Below are 16,780 nucleotides of genomic sequence, written 5' to 3' on the forward strand. Positions count from 1 at the left end.
CTAAAATATTCTCATACTTTTAAAGATATATTTTTCATTTATGGTAATATAAAAATAAATAATTTTGTACAAAAGGAACCTTAGAAAACTTAACTAACCTTATTATAACAAGTGTAATTTAATTTAGCCTAATCCAATTAAATATGGTTTAGAAAACTTTAGAATAATATAATAAACAAAAACTATAAAATATATTTTTTTCACCAAGTTCAGAATGATTTCTCAAAATTATTGCATACACAAATTTTCGCATTGCTATTTAAGCAAAAATCGCAAATTTGACCTATTCAGCACTATACATATTTATATATATATATATATATATATATATATATATATATATATATATATATATATATATATATATATATATATATATATATATTGATAAATTAGACACATGTGCAACTCTTGGGTATCTTTATTGAGGAAACGTTTCACCACACAGTGGCTTCATCAGTCCATACGTAGGAGAAACTTGAAGAACAGAAGGAGAATGAGGTAATCAGTCCCTCAACCTTGAGTCGATGTGGTCAGTCCATCAATCTTGAATAGAATAGGGCATATGAGCGGAGAAGCAGCTTATGAACCGTATGGCAGGAGAGGTGCAGCAGTCATAGGTGGTGTCACATTTGTCCAATGTGGAAGTAGGTCGTCCCCAAGGGTTAGGCAAGCGAAGAATTCCTAAGTATTAAGATCCCAAGAAGTTGCAGTGTCTGACAGGTTTGTAGATGAATGGTTCAGAGAACCGACATGTTGCACATGTGTCTAATTTATCAACATGTCAGTTCTCTGAACCATTCATCTACAAATATATATATATATATATATATATATATAAATATATATATATATATATATATATATATATATATATATTTTATTATATTTTTATTATCACACTGGCCGATTCCCACCAAGGCAGGGTGGCCCGAAAAAGAAAAACTTTCACCATCATTCACTCCATCACTGTCTTGCCAGAAGGGTGCTTTACACTACAGTTTTTAAACTGCAACATTAACACCCCTCCTTCAGAGTGCAGGCACTGTACTTCCCATCTCCAGGACTCAAGTTCGGCCTGCCGGTTTCCCTGAATCCCTTCATAAATGTTACTTTGCTCACACTCCAACAGCACGTCAAGTATTAAAAACCATTTGTCTCCATTCACTCCTATCAAACACGCTCATGCATGCCTGCTGGAAGTCCAAGCCCCTCACACACAAAACCTCCTTTTCCCCTTCCCTCCAACCTTTCCTAGGCCGACCCCTACCCCGCCTTCCTTCCACTACAGACTGATACACTCTTGAAATCATTCTGTTTCGCTCCATTCTCTCTACATGTCCGAACCACCTCAACAACCCTTCCTCAGCCCTCTGGACAACAGTTTTGGTAATCCCGCACCTCCTCCTAACTTCCAAACTACGAATTCTCTGCATTATATTCACACCACACATTGCCCTCAGACATGACATCTCCACTGCCTCCAGCCTTCTCCTCGCTGCAACATTCATCACCCACATTTCACACCCATATAAGAGCGTTGGTAAAACTATACTCTCATACATTCCCCTCTTTGCCTCCAAGGACAAAGTTCTTTGTCTCCACAGACTCCTAAGTGCACCACTCACTCTTTTTCCCTCATCAATTCTATGATTCACCTCATCTTTCATAGACCCATCCGCTGACACGTCCACTCCCAAATATCTGAATACGTTCACCTCCTCCATACTCTCTCCCTCCAATCTGATATTCAATCTTTCATCACCTAATCTTTTTGTTATCCTCATAACCTTACTCTTTCCTGTATTCACCTTTAATTTTCTTCTTTTGCACACCCTACCAAATTCATCCACCAATCTCTGCAACTTCTCTTCAGAATCTCCCAAGAGCACAGTGTCATCAGCAAAGAGCAGCTGTGGCAACTCCCACTTTGTGTGTGATTCTTTATCTTTTAACTCCACGCCTCTTGCCAAGACCCTCGCATTTACTTCTCTTACAACCCCATCTATAAATATATTAAACAACCACGGTGACATCACACATCCTTGTCTAAGGCCTACTTTTACTGGGAAAAAAATTCCCTCTTTCCTACATACTCTAACTTGAGCCTCACTATCCTCGTAAAAACTCTTCACTGCTTTCAGTAACCTACCTCCTACACCATACACTTGTAACATCTGCCACATTGCCACCCTATCCACCCTGTCATACGCCTTTTCCAAATCCATAAATGCCACAAAGACCTCTTTAGCCTTATCTAAATACTGTTCACTTATATGTTTCACTGTAAACACCTGGTCCACACACCCCCTACCTTTCCTAAAGCCTCCTTGTTCATCTGCTATCCTATTCTCCGTCTTACTCTTAATTCTTTCAATTATAACTCTACCATACACTTTACCAGGTACACTCAACAGACTTATCCCCCTATAATTTTTGCACTCTCTTTTATCCCCTTTGCCTTTATACAAAGGAACTATGCATGCTCTCTGCCAATCCCTAGGTACCTTACCCTCTTCCATACATTTATTAAATAATTGCACCAACCACTCCAAAACTATATCCCCACCTGCTTTTAACATTTCTATCTTTATCCCATCAATCCCGGCTGCCTTACCCCCTTTCATTTTACCTACTGCCTCACGAACTTCCCCCACACTCACAACTGGCTCTTCCTCACTCCTATAAGATGTTATTCCTCCACAGCTTCCCTATCTTCATCAACATTTAACAATTCCTCAAAATATTCCCTCCATCTTCCCAATACCTCTAACTCTCCATTTAATAACTCTCCTCTCCTATTTTTAACTGACAAATCCATTTATTCTCTAGGCTTTCTTAACTTGTTAATCTCACTCCAAAACTTTTTCTTATTTTCAACAAAATTTGTTGATAACATCTCACCCACTCTCTCATTTGCTCTCTTTTTACATTGCTTCACCACTCTCTTAACCTCTCTCTTTTTCTCCATATACTCTTCCCTCCTTGCATCACTTCTACTTTGTAAAAACTTCTCATATGCTAACTTTTTCTCCCTTACTACTCTCTTTACATCATCATTCCACCAATCGCTCCTCTTCCCTCCTGCACCCACTTTCCTGTAACCACAAACTTCTGCTGAACACTCTAACACTACATTTTTAATCCTACCCCATACCTCTTCGACCCCATTGCCTATGCTCTCATTATCCCATCTATCCTCCAATAGCTGTTTATATCTTACCCTAACTGCCTCCTCTTTTAGTTTATAAACCTTCACCTCTCTCTTCCCTGATGCTTCTATTCTCCTTGTATCCCATCTACCTTTTACTCTCAGTGTAGCTACAACTAGAAAGTGATCTGATATATCTGTGGCCCCTCTATAAACATGTACATCCTGAAGTCTACTCAACAGTCTTTTATCTACCAATACATAATCCAACAAACTACTGTCATTTCGCCCTACATCATATCTTGTATACTTATTTATCCTCTTTTTCTTAAAATATGTATTACCTATAACTAAACCCCTTTCTATACAAAGTTCAATCAAAGGGCTCCCATTATCATTTACACCTGGCACCCCAAACTTACCTACCACACCCTCTCTAAAAGTTTCTCCTACTTTAGCATTCAGGTCCCCTACCACAATTACTCTCTCACTTGGTTCAAAGGCTCCTATACATTCACTTAACATCTCCCAAAATCTCTCTCTCTCCTCTGCATTCCTCTCTTCTCCAGGTGCATACACGCTTATTATGACCCACTTCTCGCATCCAACCTTTACTTTAATCCACATAGTTCTTGAATTTACACATTCATATTCTCTTTTCTCCTTCCATAACTGATCATTTAACATTACTGCTACCCCTTCCTTTGCTCTAACTCTCTCAGATACTCCAGATTTAATCCCATTTATTTCCCCCCACTGAAACTCTCCAACCCCCTTGAGCTTTGTTTCGCTTAGAGCCAGGACATCCAACTTCTTTTCATTCATAACATCAGCAATCATCTGTTTCTTGTCATCCGCACTACATCCACGCACATTTAAGCATCCCAGTTTTATAAAGTTTTTCTTCTTCTCTTTTTTAGTAAATGTATACAGGAGAAGGGGTTACTAGCCCATTGCTCCCGGCATTTTAGTCGCCTCATACGACACGCATGGCTTACGGAGGAAAGATTTTTTTCCACTTCCCCATGGACAATAGAAGAAATAAAAAAGAACAAGAACTATTTAGAAAAAGGAGAAAAACCTAGATGTATGTATATATATATATGCATGTGCGTGTCTGTGAAGTGTGACCAAAGTGGAAGTAGGAGTAGCAAGATATCCCTGTTATCTAGCGTGTTTATGAGACAGAAAAAGAAACCAGCAATCCTACCATGATGCAAAACAGTTACAGGTTTTTGTTTCACAGTCATCTGGCAGGATGGTAGTACTTCCCTGGGTGGTTGCTGTCTACCAACCTACTACCTATCATATATTATATATATATATATAATATATATTATATATATATAATATATATATTATATGTATATAATATATATGTATATAGTGGAACCTAGGTGCTTGAATTGCTTCGTACTCGAACAATTCGGTACTCAAACGCCTCCTCCTGTTTGAGGTGGGTATTCAAACAGGAGGAGGCTAAACTTAATCTTCGAGATTCCACTGCCATGAGTGTCCTCGGATCACGAGAAAAAACATGTAGCTCAGCTGCATGCGTGATTCTTGTAGGATCGCTGGCTCAAGTGGTAATGCGATGCGTCCAATGTGTTGTCTCTGGAGGCTGTATAAGGCTCTTAAGGTCGAGTCCTGGCCTGCCGCAGTTTGGTAAATGATTTAAAATCACTTGTTTCGTGACTTCATTGCTAAATAGACTGCTTGTTGAGGTGGGTATTCAAACAGAAGGAGGTTGAAATTAATCCTCGAGATACCATTGCCATGAGTGTCCACAGATCACGAGAAAAACATGTAGCTCAGCTGCATGCGTGATTCTTGTAGGATCGCTGGCTTAAATGGTAAGGCGATGCGTACATTGTGCTGCCTCTGGAAGCTGTATAAGGCTCGTAGTGTCGAGTCCTGACCCGCCGCAGTTTGGTAAATTTCAAATCACTTGTTTCGTGATTTCATTGATATATATATATATATATATATATATATATATATATATATATATATATATATATATATATATATATATATATATATATATATATATATATATATATATATATATATATATATATATATATATATATATATAAATATATATATATATATATATATATATATATATATATATATATATTATATATATAAATATATATATATATATATATATATATATATATATATATATATATATATATATATATATATATATATATATATATATATATATATATATATATATAAACACGCTCACGCAGGCATGCGTGAGCGTGTTTGATAGGAGTGAATGGAGACAAATGGTTTTTAATACTTGACGTTCTGTTGGAGTGTGAGCAAAGTAACATTTATGAAGGGATTCAGGGAAACCGGCAGGCCGGACTTGAGTCCTGGAGATGGGAAGTACAGTGCCTGCACTCTGAAGGAGGGGTGTTAATGTTGCAGTTTAAAAACTGTAGTGTGGGGCACCCTTCTGGCGAGACAGTGATGGAGTGAGTGATGGTGGGGGTTTTTCTTTTTCGGGCCACCCTGCCTTGGTGGGAATCGGCCGGTGTGATAATAAAATAAAATATATATATGTATATATATATATATATATATATATATATATATATATATATATATATGTACTCACCTAGTTGAGGTTGCGGGGGTCGAGTCCGAGCTCCTGGCCCCGCCTCTTCACTGATCGCTACTAGGTCACTCTCCCTGAGCCGTGAGCTTTATCATACCTCTGCTTAAAGCTATGTATGGATCCTGCCTCCACTACATCGCTTCCCAAACTATTCCACTTACTGACTACTCTGTGGCTGAAGAAATACTTCCTAACATCCCTGTGATTCATCTGTGTCTTCAGCTTCCAACTGTGTCCCCTTGTTACTGTGTCCCCTTGTTACTGTGTCCAATCTCTGGAACATCCTGTCTTTGTCCACCTTGTCAATTCCTCTCAGTATTTTGTATGTCGTTATCATGTCCCCCCTATCTCTCCTGTCCTCCAGTGTCGTCAGGTTGATTTCCCTTAACCTCTCCTCGTAGGACATACCTCTTAGCTCTGGGACTAGTCTTGTTGCAAACCTTTGCACTTTCTCTAGTTTCTTCACGTGCTTGGCTAGGTGTGGGTTCCAAACTGGTGCCGCATACTCCAATATGGGCCTAACATACACGGTGTACAGGGTCCTGAATGATTCCTTATTAAGATGTCGGAATGCTGTTCTGAGGTTTGCTAGGCGCCCATATGCTGCAGCAGTTATTTGGTTGATGTGCGCTTCAGGAGATGTGCCTGGTGTTATACTCACCCCAAGATCTTTTTCCTTGAGTGAGGTTTGTAGTCTCTGACCCCCTAGACTGTACTCCATCTGCTGCCTTCTTTGCCCTTCCCCAATCTTCATGACTTTGCACTTTGTGGGATTGAACTCCAGGAGCCAATTGCTGGACCAGGTCTGCAGCCTGTCCAGATCCCTTTGTAGTTCTGCCTGGTCTTCGATCGAGTGAATTCTTCTCATCAACTTCACGTCATCTGCAAACAGGGACACCTCAGAGTCTATTCCTTCCGTCATGTCGTTCACAAATACCAGAAACAGCACTGGTCCTAGGACTGACCCCTGCGGGACCCCGCTGGTCACAGGTGCCCACTCTGACACCTCGCCACGTACCATGACTCGCTGCTGTCTTCCTGACAAGTATTCCCTGATCCATTGTAGTGCCTTCCCTGTTATTCCTGCTTGGTCCTCCAGTTTTTGCACCAATCTCTTGTGTGGAACTGTGTCAAACGCCTTCTTGCAGTCCAAGAAAATGCAATCCACCCACCCCTCTCTCTCTTGTCTTACTGCTGTCACCATGTCATAGAACTCCAGTAGGTTTGTGACACAGGATTTCCCGTCCCTGAAACCATGTTGGCTGCTGTTGATGAGATCATTCCTTTCTAGGTGTTCCACCACTCTTCTCCTGATAATCTTCTCCATGATTTTGCATACTATACATGTCAGTGACACTGGTCTGTAGTTTAATGCTTCATGTCTGTCTCATTTTTTAAAGATTGGGACTACATTTGCTGTCTTCCATGCCTCAGGCAATCTCCCTGTTTCGATAGATGTATTGAATATTGTTGTTAGGGGTACACATAGCGCCTCTGCTCCCTCTCTCAATACCCATGGGGAGATGTTATCTGGCCCCATTGCCTTTGAGGTATCTAGCTCACTCAGAAGCCTCTTCACTTCTTCCTCGGTTGTGTGCACTGTGTCCAGCACTTGGTGGTGTGCCCCACCTCTCCGTCTTTCTGGAGTCCCTTCTGTGAACACTTCTTTGAATCTCTTGTTGAGTTCTTCACATACTTCACGGTCATTTCTTGTTGTCTCTCCTCCTTCCTTCCTTAGCCTGATTACCTGGTCCTTGACTGTTGTTTTCCTCCTGATGTGGCTGTACAACAGTTTCGGGTCAGATTTGGCTTTCGCTGCTATGTCATTTTCATATTGTCTTTGGGCCTCCCTTCTTATCTGTGCATATTCGTTTCTGGCTCTACGACTGTTCTCCTTATTCTCCTGGGTCCTTTGCCTTCTATATTTCTTCCATTCCCTAGCACACTTTGTTTTTGCCTCCCTGCACCTTTGGGTAAACCATGGGCTCATCCTGGCTTTTTCATTAATCCTGTTACCCTTGGGTACAAACCTCTCCTCAGCCTCCTTGCATTTTGTTGCTACATATTCCATCATCTCATTAACTGGCTTCCCTGCCAGTTCTCTGTCCCACTGAACCCCGTTCAGGTAGTTCCTCATTCCTGTGTAGTCCCCTTTCTTGTAGTTTGGCTTCATTCGTCCTGGCCTTCCTGCTTCTCCCTCCACTTGTAGCTCTACTGTGTATTCGAAGCTTAAAACCACATGGTCACTGGCCCCAAGGGGTCTTTCAAATGTGATGTCCTCGATATCTGCACTACTCAAGGTGAATACTAAGTCCAGCCTTGCTGGTTCATCCTCTCCTCTCTCTCTTGTAGTGTCCCTTACGTGTTGGCACATGAAGTTTTCCAGTACCACCTCCATCATCTTAGCCCTCCATGTATCTTGGCCCCCATGTGGGTCCAAGTTCTCCCAATCGATCTCCTTGTGGTTAAAGTCACCCATGATCAGGAGCTTTGCCCTGCATGCATGAGCTCTTCTGGCCACTCTAGCCAGTGTGTCAACCATCGCTCTATTGCTCTCGTCGTACTCTTGCCTTGGCCTCCTGCTGTTCTGTGGTGGGTTATACATCACTGCTATTACCACCTTGGGACCTCCAGAGTGAAGTGTTCCCACTATGTAATCACTTTCTTCTCCGCTGTCTCCTCTCTCCAGCTCATCAAAATTCCAGCGATTTTTGATCAGCAACGCCACTCCTCCACCCCCCCCTGTTCCCTCTGTCTTTCCTCAGGATTTGGTATCCCGTTGGAAAGATGCCATCTGTTATCATACCTGTAAGCTTGGTTTCTGTGAGAGCTATGATGTCCGGTGATGCTTCTTTGACTCTTTCATGCCACTCCTCCCACTTATTTATTATTCCATCAGCGTTTGTGTACTATACCTTCAGTTTCCTTTCCAACACTGTGGTTTGGGGGGCCTGTGAGGGTGGGAGACCTGGTGGCATACTGTGGGATTCTATAGCTCGGTGTTGGGTGGAGGCTGTGGGTATGGATTGTCGTGTGTGTTGGGATGGTGTGAGAGGTTGTATGGTTCTGAGAATAGTTGTGTGTGTGCTTGCCCTTGCTGTTCTGTTCTGCTCTGACTGACCTCTGCTGGTTCCCTCCTTGTCTCTTTTCCTAGCTCCTTTCACTTTTTTGTCCTCTCCCTCAGCTGCTGTCGTTCTGCTTTTGTTCTGTCTCTGTCTAGGAACACCCTCTTGTACTCTTCCGAGTATTTCAATCGTGGTTTCTCTTGGAGGATCCTGTTCCGCACTGTTTCCGTCCTGAGAATCAGCTTGATTGGTCGGTTTCTCCCCTTCGAGTACCCCCCTATTCTCTGAAAATTTACAATCTCGTCCATCTCTTCACCTATTTCCGTGATGATTTTCTCAATCTCCTTTCTTTCTTCCTGCTGCCTTTCAGTGTGTGTCCTTTCCTCTCTCTCCTGAAGCCCATGGATAAACACTGATTTTGCCCTTTCTTCCTCCCATTGCCTCACCCTCTGTGACTCTGGATCCTGCCTGTATGTGGTCAGTTTCTCCCTTGATTTTTCCAGTGGCTCTTGATAGCCTTGTTGTGCCTCAGCATTCGACCTATCACCCTCTCCATCTGCAACCAGCTGATCTTCCCTTTCACTCCTTGGTCCTCCTTGGCAGACTGATGTGACCTTAGCATAATTCATAATTCCTTCCTTCCTGTTCGGCCTCGCAGCTTCATATGCTGTGTCTTCTCTGGTCACTGCCCCTGTAACCCGCTTCAGCCTATTTATCTCAACTTCTAGGACCCTTATCTTGGCTACTGCAGTTTCGACTTGTGCCTCCCAATTCTTTGTCTCCTTCTCCAACCTCTTTTCCAATTTCACAGAGAGCTCTTTCTCCATTTTTTCAGAAAGCTCTCCTAATTTTCTCTCCCACTCTTGTTCCATCCTTTTCCACTGCTCCTCCATCCACTCCTCCCTACCAGAACCATTCTCATCTGATCCTTGGTTCCTGCGAATCCCCACCATTTTTTTTTTTTTTTTTTTTTTTTTTTTTTTTTTTTTTTTTTTTTTTTTTTTTGAGTGTGTGTGTGTGTGTGTGTGTGTGTGTGTGTGTGTGTGTAAAGGTAGAAAGTCGAAAGTGAACATAGAAAAGAGTAAGGTGATGAGAGTATCAAATGGTTTAGACAAAGAAAATTTGGATATCAAATTGGAGAGGATGAGTATGGAAGAAGTGAATGTTTTCAGATATTTTGGAGTTAACTTTTCAGCGGATGGATTTATGAGGATGAGGTTAGCCATAGAATTGATGAAGGAAAAAAAGTGAGTGGTGCGTTGAGGTATATGTGGAGACAAAAAACGTTATCTATGGAGGCAAAGAAGGGAATGTATGAAAGTATAGTAGTACTTTGTAGTACCCACAGTCATTGGCCAGGCTTCAAACACCTTTTATTGTACAGCAATAAAGGAATGGAACAGACTTCCCGCACATGTCAAAGCCAGTCATAGCATGAACCAGTTCAAGAAGACTGCCAAAAGTTATCTGATGAATGTAGCGACGGAAAAGGAGGGGAACGATTTTTTATTTTTTAGCTAAAACTCGTGTAATTTTACCTTATTCCTAGTAATGACCCTCGTGTAGTAGTTAATCTTTTTAGTATGATAATAAGATGTTATCTTCATTATAGAATAATAATAAGATATTATAACCTTTATATTATAATAATAAGGTAAAAGGACCCCAATGGAAATAAGTCACTATGTCTGACTTTTTTGGGTTATCCCAGGTTCTCTACACATATGCTGCTATGTACGATAATCTTTGTAACTGTATTTGTGTATATCTGAATAAATTTACTTACTTACCAACACTCTTATATGGGTGTGAAGCTTGGGTTGGAAATGCTGCAGCGAGAAGGCGGTTGGAGGCAGTGGAGATGTCCTGTCTAAGGGCAATGTGTGGTGTAAATATTATGCACAAAATTCGAAGTGTGGAAATTAGGAGAAGGTGTGGAGTTAATAAAAGTATTAGTCAGAGGGCGGAAGAGGGGTTGTTGAGGTGGTTTGGTCATTTAGAGAGAATGGATCAAAGTAGAATGACATTGATGAAAAAATAGACAGCGTAACTCTATCTGTTTTCTCATCAATGTTTTTGAGAGCTTTACGTATTTGTAGTCCAGAGTTCATAGATGAAGAAATATCCAAAATTTATGAAATAGCCATTGATCTGAAATACCCAAGAAATGTAATTGATAAAGCATTTAAAATTGTGTAGAAATACTTTTTACAGTCCAAAAAGGGACAACCAACTTTATTCAACTAAAAATATGTTGGTTCTCCCTTACCATGAAAACTTGGTTGATATGCCTTCTCTTCTTAAGACTTTTAATATTAAAGTTCTATTTAAAAACCTTGATACAGTAAAAAAATCTTTTGATAAAGAATTCCCCCCAAAATGCTGACGGATGTGTATATAAGATTCCTTGTAAAATTTGCAATAAAGTTAATTACGGTCAAACTGGTAAAAATCTCGAACTTAGATTAAAACAACATAAATATAGCATTAGAACTGGACAAGATTCCAATGCTCTGTTTATTCATGGGAGAGAATTTAACCATCCAATTGATTTTCAAAAAGGTGAGAAAGTTGCATCAAGCAAGTCCATGGTTGACAGAAATATAATTGAATCTTGTTTCATAAAAAGCAGTTTTGAAAATAATATGAATATTTCCTTTGGTTTTTATAAATTAGACTCAATTATAATTAATAAAATTTGGTTAGAGTTTAATAATACATTGGACAAATAATAAACCTTATTTCTTGGGTAGAATATTTTGTTGGTAGGATGTCGTGAGGACCAGTCTAGTTGGACCAGCGGTCCTACTGCAGTGTTCCTCTTTTCTCATGAGTCCGATATTGTCGCGCGTCAGGTGTTTCTTTGTTGTGGGGGTTGACTGTGAGGTATAGTCTAAGCCCTTTAATTGCCTTCCTTTGATTTATTACTTTCATAGCTCCTTGACAATGTGGGTAGTCACGAAAGCGCTTGAAATTTCACTACTCTTTCACAGTGGTTGTTTTGCATATTTTAAAATCACCTGTTTACTGTGATCTTATTGCATATATATATATATATATATATATATATATATATATATATATATATATATATATATATATATATATATATATATATATATATATATTTATATATATATATATATATATATATATATATATATATATATATATATATATATATATATATATATATATATATATATATATATATATATATACAGATATATATGTATATATATATATATATATATATATATATATATATATATATATATATATATATATATATATATATATATATATATATATATATATATATATCCCTTCATGGAATCGTGTTATAGTGTGAATTCCAAACTATTGTTTGGGGACCATGAAATTGACTCATGTGAGGGCGTGCAACAGGGGAACCCTCTCACCCCCTTTCTATTCTGTTGGGTCATCAAAGAAGTCACAGAAGCACTCTCCAGCGAGCTCAATATCTGGTTCCTGGATGGTGGTACCCTACCTGGCACAACAGAATCTCTCCTAGAGGACATCAGTAAAATTAAAGACATGCGAGAAAGACTGAGCCTATCTTTAAACCCCACCAAATGTGAAATAGTTTCTACCAATCAACAGATGATCCAGAATATTAGTGCCGTTTTACCAGGAGCACGAACCATTGATCCAGCCAATAGTACTTTCCTTGGTGCTCTTTTTGGGTTAAATGACATCGATCTGATCCTATAAAAAAAAATCTCAGACCTCTGGACAATGGAAAGCAGGATGAAAGATATTGACACACATGATGAATTCTATTTACTCACCAGGTGCCTGTCAATCCCAAAACATACTTACTTTCTGAGATGCTCCCCAGCCTTCAGCTGTCCAAAACTCAAGGAATATGACTCTCTCCTTAAGTCCATGCTAGAGAGTGTATTGAATCTTTCCCTTGAAGACGGACAGTTGTTGCAAGCCTCACTTCCGGTCAGGTTTGGGGGGCTGGGAGTACACAGATCCTCCCAGATTGCTCTACCAGCTTTCTTATTCTCTTCCATAGCGTCAAACGAGTTGATATAAGACAAATTCTTTCTGATAACCTCAATGACTCAACAGGAATACAGGCTCCTAGCTATACGAGTGTCATCACTGAGTGGGAGACTCTTCCTGCTCCAGCACCAAAGCATATTGCAGCACTGGCTCACAAACAGTCATGCTGGGATGGTCCAATCGCTGAAAAGGTGCTTGCTAACATGCTCAGGGCTGCAACATCAGATAGGGAGACTGCCCGTCTCCAGGCTGTGAGTGCACCTCACTCCGAGGACTTCCTCCAAGCAGTTCCCATATCGGCAATTGGAATGCGACTCAACCCTAAGACCCTCTGTATTGCAGTGGCTCTGCACCTTGCTTCCCAATTCACACAGAATATACATGTATTTGCGGCGAAGTGCAAGCAGACCAATATGGTCTACATGGTCTTAACTGTTCCAAAAGCCATGGGCTGGCATGCAAGACACAATGAGGTCAATGACATCATAAAAGGAACCCTTGCTACAAGTGGATGCCCAGCCGAGAGGGAGCCCTGGTCACTAGCAGCCAACAGTACCCACAACCCAGCAAACTGCCCCGACGGGATCACCATCTATCCTTGGAAGAATGGCAACCTCTTAGGATGGGAGTATGCTTATGTGTCCACACTGGCTGACACCTACATCCATCACAGTGTTGGGCGACAGGAAGGAGCTGCTGACCACAGGGAGGAGTACAAGATCAGCAAGTAAAGGGACATAAGCCTATAGTATCAATTTGTCCCAGTGGGATCAGTGACCTTGGGATCATGGGGAAAAAAATGCCACACATTTCCTCAAAGAATTGGGTTCCAGACTCATCGACACCACCAGGGACCAAAGGGCAGCCACTTTCATGTTCCAGCGCCTCAGCATGGCCATCCAGAGGGGAAATGCTTCCTGCATACTTGGCTCGCATCCGGCTTCAGAGGAGCCGGAGGAAATTCATGATCTTTAACACATTGTACCATTGTATTCATGTTTGTGGTTTCTGTAAATGTATTCTGTTTATTAATAAATGTTCAAATAGAATATAAAATATAGGGGGTGGTACAAGAAAATGTTCAAACAGCTTCGGGGAGAACCTTGAGTTTTCCCAGAGGTACGTTAATTGTCTTCTCTGAGGATGAGGGTCCCCAGTCCAGCTATAGAGGTGGTACATCCCTATATATATATATATATATATATATATATATATATATATATATATATATATATATATATATATATATATATATATATATATATATGTAGTGCCGAATATGTAAAACTGGTCAATTAGCAAGAACTCATTTAAAATTAAGTCCTTTCTAAAATTTTCTCTTATACGTTTAAAGACATATTTTTTTCATTAATGTTGATATAAAAATTTACAATATTGCACCAAAACGAACTTAGAAAACTTACCTAACCTTATTATAGCAAGCGCAATTTATTTTAGCCTAACCCAACTAAATATATTTTAGATTTGTTTACAATAATTAAATACTAAACAAACACAGTGAAATATATTTTTTTCGTTAGGTTCAGAATGATTTTGGCAAATTATTGCATACACAAATTTTCACTTGTCCTATATGGCAAGATGAACGTTGCTATTTAAGCCAAGATCGCAAGTTCTGCCTATTCGGCACGACATATATATATATATATATATATATATATATATATATATATATATATATATATATATATATATATATATATGTATATATATATATATATATATATATATATATATATATATATATATATATATATATATATATATATATATATATATATATACACATATATATATATATATATATGTGTATATATATATATATATATATATATATATATATATATATATATATATATATATATATATATATATATACATATATATATATATATATATATATATATATATATATATATATATATATATATATATATATATATATATATATATATATATATATATATATATATATATATATATATATATATATATGTCGTGCCGAATAGGCAGAACTTGCGATCTTGGCTTAAATAGCAACGTTCATCTTGCCATATAGGACAAGTGAAAATTTGTGTATGCAATAATTTGCCAAAATCATTCTGAACCTAACAAAAAAAATATATTTCACTGTGTTTGTTTAGTATTTAATTATTGTAAACAAATCTAAAATATATTTAGTTGGGTTAGGCTAAAATAAATTGCGCTTGCTATAATAAGGTTAGGTAAGTTTTCTAAGTTCGTTTTGGTGCAATATTGTAAATTTTTATATCAACATTAATGAAAAAAATATGTCTTTAAACGTATAAGAGAAAATTTTAGAAAGGACTTAATTTTAAATATATATATATATATATATATATATATATATATATATATATATATATAAATATATATATATATATATATATATATATATATATATATATATATATATATATATATATATATATATATATATATATATATATATATACATATGCAATAAGATCACAGGAAACAGGTGATTTCAGAATATGCAAAACAACCACTGTGAAAGAATAGAGAAATTCCAAGTGCTTTCGTGACTACTCACATTATCATGGAACAATGAAAGTAGAGCATCAAAGGAAGGTATATAAATGGTCTATCCCACACCTCACTATCAGATCCCACAACAAAGGAACACCTGACACGCGACTCATAAGAAAGGGAACACTGCAGCAGGCCCGCAGGCGCAACTATACAGGTCCTTCATACAACCCAACAACAAACTATTCTACCCAAGGAATAAGAATTTTAAAAATGATTATTTGTCCTATGTATTATTAAATTCTTCCAAAATTCTATTAATTATAAATGGATCTAATTTATATAAACCAAAGGAAATATTCATATTATTGTCAAAACTGCTTTTTATGAAACAAGATTCAATTATATTCCTGTCGACCATGGACTTGCTTGATACAGCTTTCTCAATTTTTTGAAAATCAATTGGATGGTTAAAATCTCTCACATGAATGAATAGAGCATTGGAATCTTGTCCAGTTCTAATGCTATATTTACGTTGTTTTAATCTTAGTTCGAAATTTTTACCAGTTTGACCGTAATAAACTTTATCGCAAATTTTACAAGGAATCTTGTAGACACATCCATCAGCGTTTTTTGGGGAATTCTTTATCAATTTTTTTTAATTTCGTCAGTGGATAAATCAGAAAATTTTTCAAAGTTACATAAGGCTTTTGCAATTTCAACATTATAAAGTTTTTTTGAAGTTGTAGCAGCAGTTGTATTCTTGTCTAAAATTTCATCTGCTCTATTTTTTGGCCTAAGTTTTGCAACTTTAAAAAAACTTAATAATGTTGAAATTGCAAAAGCCTTTTGCAACTTTGAAAAATTTTCTGATTTATCCACTGATGAAATTAATATTAGTAAAGGAATGGTATATAGCTCTATGTTAAAACCAAACATTCCCAATTGCCCTCAAAGATTCTCTAAGTCTTATGATACACTTAATAACAATAAAAATCTGCGCCTTACTAAAGCAGACAAAATAAATGCAATAGTAATTATGAAAGAAAATTATTTCCAAGAAAAAATGAATAATCTCTTAGATGATACTGAAACATATTCTAAACTTAGAAAAAATCCTCTAGAAACCGTTAACAGCAATTTCAATAAAACAATAAAACTTCTACTGAAAGGCAAAGACGAATTAGTCAAACAATTTACTTCCACTAATCCATCTTTACCTTACATGTATGGACTAATAAAAACACACAAACCAGTTAATCCAGTCAGACCAATTATTAGCTCTGTAGGATCAGTTTTATATAAATTATGCAAATGGCTAGTTGATATTTTGAGCCCTATTATTGGCAAAATTTCTAA

This window comes from Cherax quadricarinatus, chromosome 9 (genome assembly GCF_038502225.1).
Source record: "Cherax quadricarinatus isolate ZL_2023a chromosome 9, ASM3850222v1, whole genome shotgun sequence".
NCBI classification, from domain to species: Eukaryota; Metazoa; Arthropoda; class Malacostraca; order Decapoda; family Parastacidae; genus Cherax; species Cherax quadricarinatus.